The sequence below is a fragment of the Triticum aestivum genome, chromosome 3B (assembly GCF_018294505.1).
Source record: "Triticum aestivum cultivar Chinese Spring chromosome 3B, IWGSC CS RefSeq v2.1, whole genome shotgun sequence".
Taxonomy (NCBI): domain Eukaryota; kingdom Viridiplantae; phylum Streptophyta; class Magnoliopsida; order Poales; family Poaceae; genus Triticum; species Triticum aestivum.
In genome coordinates, this window is record NC_057801.1 from 662,676,942 (window position 1) to 662,697,077 (window position 20,136).

The following is a 20,136-nucleotide window of genomic DNA, read 5'->3' on the forward strand; positions in this document are numbered from 1 at the left end:
TATTATGATATTGCATTATAATACGATATTACAATCATCTTTCACATTATTAAATGCAGTGTCATGTCATATTTTTCACTTAGATGCCAATGCTTATGATACTCTCATTAATGCTCTATCCATTCCTTTTTTTCCTTTGCTCGTAACTTTAATCACTCAGACCAAGGAAAGCAAAAGGTAACTTAGAATCAAATTGGATGGACGATTATATCCCTCAGTTCTTAAACCGATCTCTCTCCCCGACGGCCTTCAGCAATAACTGTTGTTGCATGATCGAGCAACCCTCGAGGCTCGGAATATTTTTGTTGCATACCATCTCCAAACCTCCATCCGTGCATACCCGATGTCGTCAGCTGCCACTTGTCTAATTGAATCATCGGACAACATGCTTTCCTGAGAACAAGTATAATAAAGTGATGTAAGCAAGCTATAAGGATCAAAATATAATATTTTCGCTGAGTTGGATGAGAGTGAGAATGAGAGAGAATGAAAGCGAGTTGAAGAATAAGCGTCAGCTCCAGCACGGACTCCAAGAAACATTGTGAGAGTGTAAGATGAGTCATCTACTAATAAAGTAGTACTTCTTTGTATCCAACTACCATACATGTTGGCTATTAGGTTGACTATAGATGACATGGCAACAAGGTATGGCTATAACTTAGCTCTACTATTAACCAATGCTCTAAGCTCACGATACTTATCCCTTTGGATCATATCGAGACGCTCCTAGCTTCTCCTGGCTCCGTCCCATGTAGTATCGATGTAGGAAGGCCATGACCTATCTCCTACAAGAAAGGAGTGATGCATCTGGCTGAGGCGCAGTCGGACGACAACCATGGCCGAGCGTCACTTCGCCGAACAGAGTGTTGGCAGCGACACTCTCCTCCATCCTCCATGTCTACACCCGCGACTCGTGGCCTCCATTACCAAAGCGGTATACTCGCTGAAGTGCAATCAAGATCGGTGCCAACCTTGTGCAACATAGCCGGATCAGACATATTAATATTCGTCATCATTTTCTCTGAGATCATGTTTCAGTGAAGACATTGAGATATTTCATGTTGGCGCTAAGAAGCAATTTACCGATGTTTTCACCAAGCTGCTTGATGAGCAAGGTTCTGTGAGTTAAGGCACGAGCTAAATATCATCGAATCGAGTAACATGGGTTGCTAATTTTGCATACACACATGAGCTCAACTAGTATGTTATTCAGATGTAGGCGGATACCTCTTTTTATTGATCCGGTAGTGAAATAGAAAAGTGTATCCCACACCTATTTCTCCAGAGGTGACCGTGGGTTATCGAACCCACGAGAGGAAGATTCCCTTGAAATGATGGTCTCTAGCAAGCTTTTGTCAAAGTGTCAAATTCAGCTTTTGACCGGATCAAGCAAGCAAATAGTGATTTAAACACTTATAATAAAAAGAGGTACGGGTATGAGGTCTTAATGCTTACAACCATGTATTTGTGTTGGGATCAGATATGATCTTAATTTGTGCGCTGGAAGTCACCTGTCGAGATGTTCTTGTTACGGATCGAAGTTGGGGATGTGTCCAAATAAGATATTGACCGACACAAGTCCTGCATCAAGAATCAGTTGTCCTATCACATGCCCTATTCGTCGCGTGGGGTTGCCTCGATAATTAAGATAACAAATCAGAAAAGAGCTTTGCGCGTTTAATGACTACACCTCATATATCCTCAAGGATATGATCCATGTTACCCCTACTGAGCCTTACTGTCACTAGTGTTCGGCATAACACTTGATGGTCTCATCGCTCCTAGCATCACCGGTGCTCGATCTCCATGATCCTGGGTACCTGCAGGGATGAAGATTGCGGACAAGACAAGTGACATCTACGAAACAATTTTCTTTCACACATACAGGACCTTATTTCCAAGCCCTTGATCCCCACTACCACAAGAAATACTGAGGGTTGCATGGCTCATGTCTCAACCCACACCTTACCAAATTACTCACGCATGGAGATCATATCGCGAGAAGAAAACATTGAAGAACACATCTTGAAGATTGATTGATTGCAAATATGTCTTACAACGGATGCCTTGTGCGATGCACGATTACAAGTATGAACTAGATAAGGAAGTACTATGGTGGTGATGGTGGCTATGGAGATGGAAATGGCGGCGGCTAGGGTTTATAGATGGAGAGGATGATGAAGGTGTTCTGGCTGCTGATGACGCTCTTCCCGTGCTCATTCTGGTGACATTTCGATGGGGTCCCCTTTATAAAAGTTGTACGAGTGGACGATGTACCTCGGTTTCCACGCTGTGTACAGGCGCACCAATGTCGTATTTTGCTCTGTTTCTGCAGATACGCCTCCCGTTGATTCCTTCTTCTTCCATTCTCCTTTCTTTCCATCTCCACACTTGATTTCTTCTCTTTTAGCCCATTTCTAGTGGAAACACATCAAAGAGAGGATTTGTGGAATCCTCTGCATTCATTAGTCATTAGTAGCAATATCAGAGCGAATATCTCTTTCTAAATGAAATATCTCGGTTTAAACAAAGGTGAATGAGTGTAAAAATATCACTCATCACAGTCACATAAGTAGTGTGGGATGGGGGTAGCTTAATTCGTGATCATACCTAGTAGTGCATAAATGAATTATATCTTTCACACAAGTCATTTATCATGACACATGTGCTTAAATATGATAGTGGTGTTGAGCCCAAGGTTCTTTTCTACGCGATGCCAAACCTAATTACTCAGACATGCTGCCTTCATCCACCGTCCTACTAGGAGGTTGGATCTTAATTGGTTCTTATTTGAGTATTTTAGACCCATATGCCACTATATGCTAAGTATGATAGTTGCACTCATCATTTGTTTTTTGTTTCTTCCTACAAATATGAGTGTATAAGATCTCTATACTCCAATTTAGTACGTTTCTGTCCAAAACCCTTGTGTCTATCTAAGGCATGCTTTTACCCTTTCAAGATGTCCTCTTTGGTCATACCATATGGTATTGGGTATATTTTCGGCATGCACAAGGTCCTTCAGATTACCTCTTTGGAAGCTTGGAATTTTTTGGTCACTCGGGAGCCTTCCCCTAAAGTGGCTTCTCGAGCCTCTAGACACCCCATGTGCACGAGGTTTGTACTGTGTGCACGGAGCTTTGTGCACACGGGGTCTTTAGCTCATGCACACAGGGTAGCAATTTTTGGGTTGGTAAGAAGTGGTCCGCGAGAGGGTTAGGGTTCCCACTCCTCACTGACCCCACCCCTTTCGTCCTGTGACGCTTTTGCAGCCACTGTTGTCACCTCGACCTTCTCTGCATGACCCCATGCCCACAGATTCCTTCCTCGATGTCATTTCATCACTATGTTGGGATCCTCTGGTTTGTGGTCATTTCCATCCAATTAGATTCGTGAATCCTCTCTGAAAATTCTTTCAAATTTCTATAGTTTCATAAAAATTGCATGAGTACTTCATCTTGTATAGATTTAGTTGGTTCAAAATGGTCTAATCCACTCGGGATGGTAGTATGGCATCTCCCTCTTTCCGGATCCGTCTAGGAAGACGGCGCCGCACTACGCCGTGTGCATGGGGTTTGAGCCCCTTGCCCATGGGACCCAGTGCCTACGGGATCGGTACTGTGCGCATGGGACCCCATGCGCGCACATGAGGTATCCAGAGGGGATTCGGCTACTTCTTTTCAACTTTGTCATCTATCCGCTTAATTGAACTCATATACTTGTCCATTCTGCTTATCTAAATCTATTCTTAGGTTCATTCACTAGGGAGATCAGGCACTCTCGTAGAAAGAAGGCCAAGGGCTTATCAAGCTCCTCATAGTTCATGTCACAGTCTTGCAAGTATTTCAAGGGCTAAGGTACTTCTACAACACCTCATACCAGCAAGGCGCATCGGGCAGCATCGAAAAAGCATGTTATTGAGCAGTCTGAGTCCGAGGATAATTCTGACTCGCAAGAGGATGAAACATATGTGTCAGATGGAGGCCAGAGGGATGATGATAATCAGTTGTCTGATGAGGTTGAAATTCAGGGGGATGATGAGGATGCAGAGAACTTGGCTACAGATTATTGTCATGAGCCTGACTATTGGGCTTATCACAATGAGAATATGTACATCTGAGGCACGTATCCGTGTGTAGATCCCCGGTTCCAGAAATTCTAATAAATGTGGGTTGACAATGAGATTCTCTTAATAAAGAAGGACATGTTGGCACACCACAAGTATATCGATGTGGAATATGTGCGGAACAATTCACATTTATAACCAGAAATATACAATATTCTTGATGACATGGGATCATCTCATTTATGAGATTCAATCAGATGTTGAGTGAGGAGCTTGGCTATAATTCTCTGCCACTGCCTGGTTTGGCAATGATAATGCTAGAACCTTGCATTGTATGTGAGGTGATAGGCACTGTGGTGCTCCTATGACATGACACCGTTCGTTCTAGAGGAGAATCCTGAGTATATGGCCATGTTAGGGAGCCTAGGCAATGCCACTGAGATGAGATTGCACTTGCTTACATGCCAGAGACCTCATTTATCATAGGATCTATCCAGACCTTGAAGATGTTCTAGGCCACATTCTCCATTGCACTCTTGCTCCTAAGGTAGGATAAGCTCACAAATTTAGAAGCACCACCATTGATCTATTTGTCTATGCTCAGTAGAGGAAGAAGGTGGATGCACTGGACTTCATGTTTGTGGAGATTTGGCAGTATGTTATAGAGAAGAGGTTATGTATCTATGCTTGTGTTTTATCCAGGCCTTGATCGAGTTTGTTGCTCTGACTGCTACTATTGCTAGATACCATGCCAACCTTCCTAAGTGTAACCCAGCATGAAATCCTCGTGTGCTTGCGACGCAATCCAAGGCCAGGGGATAATGCCACATATGTTGAGAATGACTTGTAACATCCGCATTAATCCCAATGAACAATCCATGGATGTTCCTGCAATGAACAAGAAGGAGAAACATTACTAACTACAAATCTTGTTGGAGATTTCATATTTCTCAACTCGGGCATTTGCTTGAAATATTAACTTCAACTCTTGGAACATCTCATATGCTCCATGAAGTTCAAAATGTCTTTGAAGTCCCGATTCTAAGCCGTAAAGCATGGCACACTGAACTATCGAGTAGTCACCAGCTTTGCTTTGCCAGACGTTCTTAACATCATCAGTAGCGTCTGCAGCAGGCCTAGCACCTAGCGGTGCTTCCAGGACGCAATTCTTCTGTGCAGCAATGAGGACAATCCTCAAGTTACGGACCTAGTCCGTGTAATTTCTACCATCATCTTTCAACTTAGCTTTCTCTAGGAACGCATTAAAATTCAAAGGAATGGTGGCACGGGCCATTGATCTACAATAACATAGACATGCAAAATAAGGGATCATCTTAGCTTTCCCCGTTGTATGTGAACATAGAGCTTATCACACCCGATCATCATGTGGTGTCTCGGCACGACGAACTGTAGCAACGGTGCGTACTCAGGGAGAACACTTATACCTTGAAATTTAGTAAGGGATCATCTTGTAATGCTACCACTGTACTAAGCAAAATAAGATGCATAAAAGATAAACATCACATGCAATCAAAATGTGTGACATGATATGGCCATTATCATCTTGTGCTCATGATCTCCATCACCGAAGCATCGTCATGATCTCCATCGTCACCGGTGCGACACCTTGATCTCCATCATAGCATCGTTGTCGTCTCACCAACTATTGCTACTATGACTATCGCTACCGCTTAGTGATAAAGTAAAGCAATTACATGGCGATTGCATTGCATACTATAAAGCGACAACCATATGGCTCCTACCAGTTGCCGATAACTCTGTTACAAAACATGATCATCTCATACAACAATTTATATCGCATCATGTCTTGACCATATCACATCATAGCAAGCCCTACAAAAACAAGTTAGACGTCCTCTACTTTGTTGTTGCAAGTTTTATGTGGCTGCTACGGGCTTCTAGCAAGAACCGTTCTTACCTACGCACCAAAACCACAATGATTTTTTGTCAAGTGTGCTGTTTTAACCTTCCACAAGGATCGGTCGTAGTCAAACTCAATTCAAGTAAAGTTGGAGAAACAGACACCCGCCAGCCACCTATGTGCAAAAGCACGCCGGTAGAACCAGTCTCATGAACATGGTCATGCAATGTCGGTCCGGGCCGCTTCATCCAACAATACCGCCGAATCAAAGTAAGACGTTGGTGGTAAGCAGTATGACTATTATCGCCCGCAACTCTTTGTGTTCTACTCGTGCATAAAACATCTACGCATAGACCTGGCTCGGATACCACTGTTGGGGTACGCAGTAATTACAAAAAAATTCCTACGATCACGCAAGATCTATCTAGGAGATGCATAGCAACGAGATGGGAGAGTGTGTACACGTACCCTTGTAGACCGAAAGCGGAAGCGTTTAGTAACGCGGTTGATGTAGTCGAACTTCTTTGCGGTCCAACCGATCCAAGTACCGAAAGTACGACACCTCCGCGTTCAGCACACGTTCAGCTCGATGACGTCCCTCGTGCTCTTGATCCAGTTGAGGACGAGGGTATGTTCCGCCAGCACAACGGCGTGGCGACGGTGATGATGATGTTACCGACGCAGGGCTTTGCCTAAGCACTACAATGGTATGATCGAGGTGTGTAACTGTGGAGGGGGGCACTGCACACGGTTAAGAGAAACTTGTGTGTCCTAGGGTTCCCCCTTGCCCCCGTATATAAAGGAGGGAGGGGGAGGCCGGCCGGCCCTAGGGGAACGCCCCATAAGGAGGAGTCCTACTAGGACTTCCTAGTCCTAGTAGGATTCCCCTCCAAGGAAGAGGGGGATGGAAGGAAAGGGAGAGGGAGTAGGAAAGGGGGGCGCCACCCTCTTTCCCTTGTCCAATTCGGACTCCAAGGGGGGGGGGGGGGGCACGCGCCTGCCTTGGCTGCCCTCCTGTCTCTCCACTAAGGCCCATGGTGGCCCATTAGTTCCCCCTGGGGGTTCCGGTAACCCCTTTGGCACTCCATTTTTACCCAAAACTTCCCGGAACACTTTCGGTGTCTGAATAACATGGTCCAATATATCAATATTTATGTCTCGACCATTTCGAGACTCCTCGCCACGTCCGTGATCTCATCCAGGACTCTGAACAAACTTCGGTCATCAAAACACATAACTCATAATACATATCTTCATCGAACATTAAGCGTGCAGACCCTACGGGTTCGAGAACTATGTAGACATGATCGAGACACATCTCTGATCAATAACCAATAGCGGAACCTGGATGCTCATATTGGCTCCTACATATTCTACGAAGATCTTTATCGGTCAAACAGCATAACAACATACGTTGTTCCTTTTGTCATCGGTATGCTACTTGCCCGAGATTCGATCGTCGGTATCATCATACCTAGTTCAATATCGTTACTGGCAAGTCTCTTTACTTGTTCCATAATACTTCATCCTGTAACTAACTCACTATTCACATTGCTTGCAAGGCTTATAGTGATGAGCATTACCGAGAGGGCCCAGAGATACCTCTCCGAAACACAGAGTGAGAAATCCTAATCTTGATTTATGCCAACCCAACAAACACCTTCGGAAACACATATAGAGCATCTTTATAATCACCCATTTACGTTGTGAGTTTGATAGCACACCAGGTGTTCCTCCGGTATTCGGGACTTGCATAATCTCATAGTCTGAGGAACGTGTATAAGTCATGAAGAAAGAAGTAGCAATAAAACTGTAACGATCATAATGCTAAGCTAACGGATGGGTCATGTCCATCACATCATTCTCCTAATAATGTGACCCCGTTCATCAAATGACAACACATGTCTATGGTTACGAAGCATAACCATCTTTGATTAACGAGGTAGCCAAGTAGAGGCATACTAGGGACAATATGTTTTGTCTATGTATTCACACATGTACTAAGTTTCCAGTTAATACAATTCTAGCATGAATAATAAACATTTATCATGAAATAAAGAAATAAACAATAACTTTATTATTGCCTCTAGGGCATATTTCCTTCAATTAAATATTAACATCAAAGCCTCTGTCTCTCCGACCTCAAGAGCACCCGCCGCAGCCAATGGAACTCGCATTCACCGATAGCACTCTCTAGACTGCTATAGCGCCAAACTCCACAACAAAAAAATCTAAACCTAATCTACTATGTTTAGAAGTTGCCCGCGCTCTTCTCCCGTACCTCCTCCGAACGATGACACCATTGGAGGGGGAGGGGATGAGCTGGGATCTCAACACTGAACTCTTGAGAATTGGTGTCGGGGTGAGGGAAGAAACTACCGGAAGGAGAGCTAGAAGTGTCGTGGTTTTGTCACGGCAGATGCCCTAGTGAAAGGACTTAGGTGTGGAGCCATAAACGTTGGTTAGCTCGAAGGGGTTGAACGAGACAAAGGACACAAAGGATTTACCCAGGTTCGGCCCCTCACAGCGAGGTAAAAGACTACGTCCTGCTTTTAGTTGTATTGCTTGAGTTTCGATTACAGGGGAGCAATTATGCTTGACCTAGCTGTCGATCAGTTGTTTCTTGACCTAACCCGCTGTCGGGTCTCGCCTTTATATACATAGGTCGAGGCCCAAGGCTTACAAGAGTCTGAGCCGGATCACACAACGTGATCGGCCAGGTTGCTAAATCGCCTTGCCTTACCAGACAAGCCACCATATGGCGGTTCATACGTCTGGGTCTTGGGCCGCCACCAGGCCCGCCTCTTGAGTCGCCGCCTTTACACTTGTCTTCTTGGGCTTACTTGGGCCTTCTTTGTTGAGTCCTTGATATGTCCATTTTGCATCATGCTTTTATATTGATATTTATTGCATTATGGGTCGTTATTACACATTATATCACAATACTTATGTCTTTTCTCTCTTATTTTACAAGGTTTACATGAAGAGGGAGAATGTCGGCAGCTGGAATTCTGGGCTGGAAAAGGAGCAAATATTAGAGACCTATTATGCACACTCCAGAAGTCCTGAAACTTCATGGAGATTCATTATGGAATTAATAAAAAATATTGGGCAAAGAAAGCACCAGAAGGGGGCCACCTGCCATCCACAAGGGTGGAGGGCATGCCCTACCCCCTGGGCGCGCTCCCTACCTTGTGGACAACCTGGCAGGCCCCGGATGCCCATCTTCTGCTATATGGTGTGTCTTGACCTGGAAAAATTAGAAGGAAGCTTTCGGGACGAAGCGCCGCCATCTTGAGGTGGAACCTGGGCAGAACCAATCTAGGGCTTCAGCGGAGCTGTTCTATCGGGGTAACTTCCCTCTGGGAGGGGGAAATCGATGCCATCGTCATCACCAATAATCCTCTCATCGAGAGGGGGGTCAATCTCCATCAACATCTTCACCAGCACCATCTCCTCTCCAAACCCTAGTTCATCTCTTGAATCCGATCTCTGTCTCAAAACCTCAGATTGGTACCTGTGGGTTGCTAGTAGTGTTGATTACTCCTTGTAGTTGATACTAGTTGGTTTATTTCATGGAAGATCATATGTTCAGATCCTTAATGATAATTAATACTCCTCTTATTATGAACATGAATATACTTTCTGAGTAGTACGTTTGTTCCTAAGGACATGTGAGAAGTCGTGTTATAAGTAATCATGTGTATTTGGTATTCGTTCGATATTTTGATGAGATGTATGTTGTCTTTCCTCTAGTGGTGTTATGTGAACGTCGACTACATGACACTTCACCATGATTTGGGCCTAGGGGAAGACATTGGGAAGTAATAAGTAGATGATGGGCTGCTAGAGTGACAGAAGCTTAAACCCTAGTTTATGTGTTGCTTCGTAAGGGGCTTATTTGGATCCATATGTTTCATGCTATGGTTAGATTTATCTTAATTCTTCTTTCATATTTGCGGATGCTTGCGAGAGGGGTTAATAATAAGTGGGAGGCTTGTCCAAGGAAGGACAGTACCCAAGCACCGGTCCACCCACGTATCAAATTATAAAAGTAACGAACGCGAACCATATGAGCATGATGAAAACTAACTTGACAGTAATTCCCATGTGTCCTCGAGAGCGCTTTGCTTTATATAAGAGTTCGTCCAGGCTTGTCCTTTGCTACAAAAAGGATTGGACCACTTGCTGCACCTTGTTTACTTTTGTTACTTGTTACCCGTTACGAATTATCTTATCACACAACTATCTGATATCGATAATTCCAGTGCTTGCATAGAAAACCTTGCTGAAAACCGCTTGTCATTTCCTTCTACTCCTCATTGGGTTCGACACTCTTACTTATCGAAAGGACTATGATAGATCCCCTATACTTGTGGGTCATCAAGACTCTTTTATGGAGCCATTGCCGGGGAGTGAAGCGCCTTTGGTGAGTGGAATTTGGTAAGGAAACATTTATATACTGTGCTGAAATTTACTGTCACTTGTTAATTACTATGGAAAATAATCCTTTGAGGGGCTTGTTCGGGGTATCTTCACCTCAACCAGAAGAGCAAAGAGTTGCTCCTCAACCTAGTGCACCTACTGAAAATATTTATTATGAAATTCCTTCCGGTATGTGATGTCCACTACGCAACCTTCTCCTTGTAGACGCTGTTGGGCCTCCAAGTGCAGAGGTTTGTAGGACAGTAGAAAATTTCCCTCAAGTGGATGACCTAAGGTTTATCAATTCGTGGGAGGCATAGGATGAATATGGTCTCTCTCAAACAACCCTGCAACCAAATAACAAAGAGTCTCTTGTGTCCCCAACACACCCAATACAATGGTAAATTGTATAGGTGCACTAGTCCCGCGAAGAGATGGTGATACAAGTGCAATATGGATGGTAGATATGAGTATAAGTAATCTGAAAATATAAAAACAACAAGGTTGCAAGTGGTAAAAGTGAGCGTAAATGGTATTGCAATGCTAGGAAACAAGGCCAAAGGTTCATACTTTCACTAGTGTAAGTTCTCTCAACAATAACAACATAACTGGATCATATAACTATCCCTCAACATGCACCAAAGAGTCACTCCAAAGTCACTAATAGTGGAGAACAAACGAAGAGATTATGGTAGGGTACGAAACCACCTCAAAGTTATCCTTTCTGATCAATCTATTCAAGAGTCCGTAGTAAAATAACATGAAGCTATTCTTTCCATTCGATCTATCATAGAGTTCGTACTAGAATAAAACCTTAAGACACAAATCAACCAAAACCCTAATGTCACCTAGATACTCCAATGTCACCTCAAGTATCCGTGGGTATGATTATACGATATGCGTCACACAATCTCAGATTCATCTATTCAACCAACACAAAGAACTTCAAAGAGTGGCCCAAAGTTTCTACCGGAGAGTCAAGACGAAAATGTGTGCCAACCCCCATGCATAAGTTCACAAGGTCACTGAACCCGCAAGTTGATCACCAAAACATACATCAAGTAGATCACGTGAATATCCCATTGTCACCACAAATAAGCACATGCAAGACATACATCAAGTGTTCTCAAATCCTTAAAGACTCAACCCGAAAAGATAACTTCAACGGGAAAACTCAATCCATTACAAGAGAGTAGAGGGGGAGAAACATCATAAGATCCAACTATAATAGCAGAGCTCGCGGTACATCAAGATCGGGCCATGTCAAGAACACGAGAGAGAGAGAGAGAGAGAGAGAGAGAGAGAGAGAGAGAGAGAGAGATCAAACACATAGCTAGTGGTACATACCCTCAGCCCCGAGGGTGAACTACTCCCTCCTTGTCATGGAGAGCACCGGGATGATGAAGATGGCCACCAGTGATGGATCCCCCCTCCGACAGGGTGCCAGAACAGGGTCCTGATTGGTTTTTGGTGGCTACAGAGGCTTGCAGCGGCGGAACTCCCGATCTATGATGCTCCTGGATGTTTTCGGGGTATATGGGTATATATAGGAGGAAGAAGTAGGTCGGTGCAGCTGCGAGGGGCCCACGAGGGTGGGGGGCGCGCCCAGGGGGGAAGGCGTGCCTCCCTTCCTTGTGGCCTCCTTGCTTCTTTCTTGACGTCCACTCCAAGTCCTCTGGATCACGTTTGTTCCAAAAATCACTCTCCCGAAGGTTTCATTCCGTTTGGACTCCGTTTGATATTCCTTTTCTGGGAATCACCGAAATAGGCAAAAAAACAGCAATTTGGACTGGGCCTTTGGTTAATAGGTTAGTCCCAAAAATAATATAAAAGTGCATAGTAAAGCCCATTAAACATCAAAAACAGATAATATAATAGCATGGAACAATAAAAAAATTATAGATATGTTGGAGACGTATCAAGCATCCCCAAGCTTAATTCCTGCTCGTCCTCGAGTAGGTAATGATAAAAATAGAATTTTTGATGTGGAATGCTACCTAGCATATTTCTCAATGTAATTTTCTTTATTGTGGCATGAATGTTCAGATCCAAAAGATTCAAGATAAAAGTTTAATATTGACATAAAAATAGTAATACTTCAAGCATGCTAACCAAGTAGTTTATGTCTTATCAAAATAACATAGCCAAAGAAAGCTTATCCCTACAAAATCATATAGTTTGGCCATGCTTCATTTTCGTCACACAAAATGCTCCCATCATGCACAACCCCGGTTTCAGCCAAGCAATTGGTTCATACTTTTTAACGCGCTTCAGCCTTTTCAACCCTCATGCAATACATGAGCATAAGCCATGGACATATCACTATGGGTGGAGTAGAGTATGATGATAGGGATTATGTGAGAAAACAAAAAGTGAGAAAGTCTCATATTGACGCGGCTAATCAACGGGCTATGGAGATGCCCATCAATTGATGTCAATACAAGGAGTAGGGATTGCCATGCAATGGATGCACTAGAGCTATAAATGTATGAAAGCTCGTCAAAAGAAACTAAGTGGGTGTGCATCCAACTTGCCTGCTCAAGAAGACCTAGGGCAATTTGAGGAAGCCCATCATTGGAATATACAAGCCAAGTTCTATGAAAGTGACAACATAAGAGACTCTCTATCATGAAGATCATGGTGCTATTTTGAAGCACAAGTGTGGTAAAAGGATAGTAACATTATCCCTTCTCTCTTTTTCTCTCATTTTTTTATTTGGGCTTCTTTGGCCTTTTTTTATTTATTTGGGCTTCTTTGGCCTCTTTTTTTCATAAAGTCCGGAGTCTCATCCCGACTTGTGGGGGAATCATAGTCTCCATCATCCTTTCCTCACATGGGACAATGCTCTAATAATGAAGATAATCACACTTCTATTTATTTACAACTCAAGAATTGCAACTCAATACTTAGGACAAAATATGACTCTATGTGAGTGCCTCCGGCGGTGTACCGGGATATGCAATGAATCAAGAGCGACATGTATGAAAGAATTATAAAGGTGGCTTTGGCACAAATATGATGTCAACTACATGATCATGCAAAGTAATAATGATGGAGCGTGTCATAATAAACGTAGCGGTGGAAAGTTGCATGGCAATATATCTCGGAATGGCTATGGAAATGCCATAATAGGTAGGTATGGTGGCTGTTTTGAGGAAGATATAAGGAGGTTTATGTGTGATAGAGCGTATCGTATCATGGGGTTTGGATGCACCGGTGAAGTTTGCACCAACTCTCAAGGTGAGAAAGGGCAATGCACGGTACCGTAGAGGCTAGCAAATTGCGGAAGGGTAAGAGTGCGTATAATCCATGGACTCACATTAGTCATAAAGAACTCATATACTTATTGCAAAAGTTTATTAGCCCTTGAAGCAAAGTACTACTACGCATGCTCCTAGGGTAAGGGTTGGTAGGAGTTAACCATCGCGTGATCCCGACCTCCACTCATAAGGAAGGCAATCAAAGAACACCCCATGCTTCAAATTTGTCACACAACGTTCACCATACGTGTATGCTACGGGACTTGTCAACTTTAACACAAGTATTTCTCAATTTCATAATTACCCAACTAGCATGACTCTAACATTACCACCTTTATATCTCAAAACAATTATCAAGTATCAAACTTCTCATAGTATCCAATGCACTTTATATGAAAGTTTTTATTATATCCCTCTTGGATGCCCATCATATTAGGACTAAATTCATAACCAAAGAAAATTACCATGCTGTTCTAAAAGACTCTCAAAATAATATAAGTGAAGCATGAGAGATCAATAATTTCTACAAAATAAAACCACCACTGTGCTCTAAAAAGGTATAAGTGAAGCACTAGAGCAAAAGACAAACTACTCCAAAAGATATAAGTGAAGATCAATGAGTGGTCAAATAATTGTGCAACTATGTGAAGACTCTCTAACATTTAAGAATTTCAGATCTTGGTGTTTTATTCAAACAGCAAGTAAAACAAAATAAAATAAAGTGACGCTCCAAGCAAAACACATATCATGTGGTGAATAAAAATATAGCTCCAAGTAAAGTTACCGATGAATGAAGACGAAAGAGGGGATGCCTTCCGGGACATCCCCAATCTTAGGCTCTTGGTTTTCCTTTAATATTACCTTGGGGTGCCTTGGGCATCCCCAAGCTTAGGCTCTTGCCACTCCTTATTCCATAGTCCATCGAATCTTTACCCAAAACTTGAAAACTTCACAACACAAAACTCAGCAGAAAACTCGTAAGCTCCTTTAGTATAAGAAAATAAAACCACCACTTAGGTACTGTTGTAAACTCATTATAAATTCATATTGTTGTAATATCTACTGTATTAAAACTTCTCTATGGTTCATACCCTCCGATACTACTCATATATTCATCAAAATAAGCAAACAACACAATGAAAACAGAATCTGTCAAAAACAGAACAGTCTGTAGTAATATGTATCAAACGTATACTTCTGCAACTCCAAAAATTCTGAAATAAATTGGTGGACCTGAGGAATTTGTCTATTAATTATCTGCAAAAATAATCAACCTAAAAGCACTCTCCAGTAAAAAATGGCAGCTAATCTCGTGAGCACAAAAGTCTCTATTTTTTTACAGCAAGATCATAAAGACTTCACCCAAGTCTTCCCAAAGGTTCTACTTGGCACAAACACTAATTAAAACATAAGACCACATCTAAAAAGATGCTAGATGAATTATTCATTACTAAACAGGAGCAAAATGCAAAGAACAAAAATAAAATTGGGTTGCCTCCCAACAAGTGCTAAAGTTTAACGCCCCTAGCTAGGTATGATGATTTCAATGACGCTCACATAAAAGATAAGAACTGAAACATAAAGAGAGCATCATGAAGATTATGACTAGCACATTTAAGTCTAACCCACTTCCTATGCATAGGGATTTTGTGAGCAAACAACTTATGGGAACAATAATCAACTAGCATAGGAAGGCAAAACAAGCATAACTTCAAGATTTTAAGCACATAGAGAGGAAACTTGATATTATTGCAATTCCTACAAGCATATGTTCCTCCCTCATAATAATTTTCATTAGCATAATGAATGAATTCAACAAGATAACCATCACATAAAGCATTCTTTTCATGATCTACAACCATAGAATTTTTATTACTCTCCACATAAGCAAAATTCTTCTCATTCGGAATAGTGGGAGTATCATAAGAGACTCGAATACTATAAATTGTTTCCATATTAAAAGAGTAATGTTCAAAAAAAGGATAATAATAATTGTCGGTGTCAAAACCGGCAGATCTCGGGTAGGGGGTCCCAAGTAGTGCGTCTTAGGATCAATGGTAATAGGAGGCAAGGGACACAATGTTTACCCAGGTTCGGGCCCTCTCGATGGAGGTAAAACCCTACTCCTGCTTGATTAATATTGATGATATGGGTAGTACAAGAGTTTATCTACCACGAGATCAGAGAGGCTAAACCCTAGAAGCTAGCCTATGGTATGATTGTTGTTGTATATGTCTATCGACTAGCCTGGCCCCGGTTTATATAATGCACCAGAGGCCTAGGATAACAAGAGTCCTAGCCGAATACGCCGGTGGGGGAGGAGTCCTTGTCTTGATCGCCAAGTCTTGTGGATTCTTCCTTGTATGCGGCAGCTGTCCGGACTGGCCCATGAGTATACGGCCATGGTGGTCCTCGACCCAATCCAACTGATCGGGAGACGACGCGTTGAGTACCCCCTAGTCCAGGACACCGTCAGTAGCCCCCTGAACTGGTCTTCAAGTTAGGGACGCTCCTCGATTCTTCCGAACTGTTCTTCATCTTTGGTTGCCGGTCTTGAAAACTGGTTCAACAAATCTTCTCATCTTCGATCTTGAGGATCGCCGAAATGCATTCCACGAGTTTACACGTTGGGTATCCGAGGAGCCCCTTTAAGTTTCCGGCCTTTATCAATGCCTTGTTATTTTTATGCCACACTTCGGGTTTGAAGTTGTTCCCGGGCGGCAGCGTCCTCTTGCGTCCGAGCTCCAACGCCGGACTGTATCCGAGCTCCAACGCCAGATTATGTATCCGAGCTCCAACGCCGGACTGTATCTGAGGTGTCGTAAATCACCTTAGTTCAAAGAATTTTGAAGGAGTTTAGCCGAGCTTAATGCCGGAAATGCCCTCTATGGAGCCAGCCACTAGTGCCCGAGCTTTATGCCGGACTACTTCCGAGGTGGTGCACCACCCCGAATGTGGGCCGATTTTTGTCAATATTTTTTATTGATGCAATTTATTCTCTGCCGAGATACATAGCCAGTAGCCCTCAAGGTGGGTATCGGTCTAAAACCCGAGATGCACATGAAGGATGACATAAGACCGTTGATCCCCATAGCCGCTGAGACTCAGGTTGATTTGCGAAATCAGTCTGAGGATCAAGTCCTAGCTCGGCAGAATACTTCGGGACACAACAAGCGGCGTGCTCAGTCCTCAAGACTCAGGTTGGGTGCTGCCGACCAACCTGAGGATCAAAATCTCCTCGGAGACTGTATTACACTTAAAATTTTCTGCATTGGACAGGCAATGCAGTAGCCCCCGAGACACTGGTCGGGTGGCAACATCAGATCATGGGATCGATGTGCCCCTTTAATATTTGTAAATAATAAGCCCGAAACCCAGTAGCCCCCGAGCCTTAATGCAGGCATGAGAGGCCGAATTAAGGATCGATATCCATAGTAAAATCACAAATTATGTGTAATGACTCTATGTATCCAAGTACTTTACGTCATTAATGCTCGGATCCGCATTGTACAAAACTTTGTTGACCGACCATCGGCTTCCACCTCCTTGGCCAATAGCCGAGGAGTGTTTGTCCTACTTTATAAAGCCTTTATGAGGGCAAAGATTTACAACAAACAAGGCAATCTGGCCATACGGTTTTATAAACAAAGGTACGCGGAGAGACATGTTATATTACTGTTTAACAGAAGAAATGTCTTCCAAAGAAAATAGTCCCGCTATCAGTTCCTTTCTTTGGGTTGTCATGCTAAGCATGATCATGAAACCTCAGCTCCAATGTAAGAGCAAAATATCGAGGATTTAGTTTGGGAGGCCAGTTAATAGCCCCCGGTAGTGTTCGTCGACAGTCGAGGTCAAGCCGTAAACACTTCGGCCATTGTTATGAATGGCCCGTCGTTTAACACCGTCATCAGATCGCCGACCAGTTTACGCTTATTGTGACAGTCAGTTTTCGGCTTTCTCCACTGAGGTGCTTAACCATGTGAGCTGGAAGCACAATCGCAGTGGTTCTCCCTTTGCACACCTAGTCGGACAAAGCGGAACATAGGAGGCAAGCGCAGGAGCCGGGCGACCCAACTATTGACCGAAGACACAATTCGAAACCGATGCATATATAGCAATATCTGAGAATGTTTTTGCCGAATCTCTAAAGGTGTCCGGCGTTGCACTGCGAGACTTGTGCTGAAAACACACAAATAGTTTAAAAGTGCCATGGGCTCGAAAAGCCAAAAAACTTATTCAAAAGGTTAATGTCCGAACTAGATCAAGTGTTCGGTGCCAAACCGAAAATTGGACTTTAGAGGAAAAAAGGTGCTTCTGCCGTGCTTTAACATGACACATCATGTCTCAAAACTTCAAGCGGGTCAGCCTACGACTTCAACCTTCTATCCCGAAGGCGGAGTACTTCTTACTAGGCCAGTTTAGCAAACTAAACTCTAGCGGCTTTGAGAGAGAAATTAGGCTCCCCGGCTAGTGACCGCACACTTGTGTCGAAAAAAGGAGTGATAAATAATAATAAAAACTTTGCAACGACTAAGAAGAAAAACACTTATCATAAAACGGCTCATATAAATTTAAGAGCCCCCAAGTGACTTGGGTAAAAGAATGATTGCATGTACCGAAGTACTTATATCATATCTATGTTCAACCGAACTTTAAACGCGTCTTAACCGACCGTCGGCTTCTCCCTCTTCGGTCAAGGACCGAAAAGTGTTATGTACTCCATCTGTCGAGAATATCGACGGTGTTTCCAATAACCAGGCAATCAGGCCATAAGGCTGTAACAGACAAAGCGCGCTCAGGGAACTTATGCTATATTACTGCGAAGTGTAAGAAGCATCTTCGAAGAAAATAGTACCCCACCGATACCTTTCTTCGGTGCTCATTGTTATTATGAGACTTGTGCAATAGATTTTTTGTACTCATGAGTTCCGTTGTGTGCCGACCATGATTGAAAACAATAAGAGCGCTAGCTTTCGGCTTCACCCAGTCTGAGGTCCGGCTCGGGTGACCCGATCGTGACAATCGCAGAGGTGCTCCCTTTACTCCCTAGCCTAACAATCGGGAACGTAGGGGTAAGCACAGGAGCCAGGCAACCCAGCTTGCAAATCGCTTAAGTCAATATGGTGCATATTGTGGCGTAATACACGAACAAGGAACGAAGCCGTACAAGTATAACCATATGCAAGAGGAAAAAGCTTCATGAAGGAAGCCCCCAAGTAAACGGGGTATTTGAATTTGCGCGTCACAAACAAAGTTTGGACAAGGAAATTTTTACAAGCAACTTTTTTCCAAAAAAGTATAATGCTTGGCCGAGCCGAACACAAGTTAAAAATTTAAAACTTTGAGCATGAAGACAACTTAGCTGGTTAATGTGTTCGGTATTGATGACGCGGTCCGAGCTTGATGCGGGACAAGGTTCCATCCCCGAGCCGGTCCTGAGGTGGCGGAGCAAAGAGCTCGGCACTCCGAAGTGGTGACATAGCACGGTCAATGCAGGACAGCAGGGTGATGCCGAAGTCCCTGACATGGGGTAATGAAGTGTTGACGAAGCCCCCCGTCCAGCCGAGGTGACGCCAAAGGATATAGTCCGACTGGATCATTTTCCTGTGCACAAAAAATAGTGCAAACCGGAGATAATAGTAATAATAAAAAAATAAAAAAATTCATTGCATAACAAATAATTTATGCAAAGTGAGTAATAAAAAGAAATATGGCCTGGCGCCGAAGTCGATGTCGATGCAGGGCGGCGGCGTGATGCGGTAAAGGCATGGCAACGCCTGAATTCACAGGTCGGTTCGAGTTCCAGATACGGCGTTCGCCGGACTATGTACGGAAACTGACCGAACCACTATGCGACCGTCGTTAATGCGGCCACCATTTGATAGACCTGCGTACATATGAAGGACAAACCAGAGTAATAATTCATTGGAAAAAATGAACCCTAACAAGCAAAAAATACTAGGATTAATAGCATCTGGCTTATTTGTTGTAGCAATCCGAAGAAAGGTGATTCCCAAAATTGGGACTCGATCCGCACACCTATCGCCTGATGGGCGATAAAGCAACGGCATGGCGATGCTGCCAAAGGTTGGCTCGCCGAGGCAAAGCCCTCGGTCCAGCTAACGTGACGGAGCTGGTCGGCCAGCGACGCCGAAGTCTTCGGAGTAGGTTGACGAAGAGATGATGAAGCCCCCGGTCCAGCGATGCAGGTCGTGACGTGGTCGATGCAGGTGTGCCTGCTCCGTGTAATCCGTGGGGCGGCGATGTTGGTGACGATTTATCCTTCGCGATGCCGAACTATTGTTCGGCTGGCCGAGATGATGATCCGAAGAAATTGAGCTTGGCTCAACAAAGCGACGACGTGTCTAATGCAGGTCGGCCGCCGTGGAGTGATGTTGTCGGGCTGGTTTGACACCGGCGCGATGGTGAAGTTCGTATTGCAAGAATACTTTTAATACTACTGGGATGTGTTTGAAATAAAACACAGCACCCCATACAAAAAC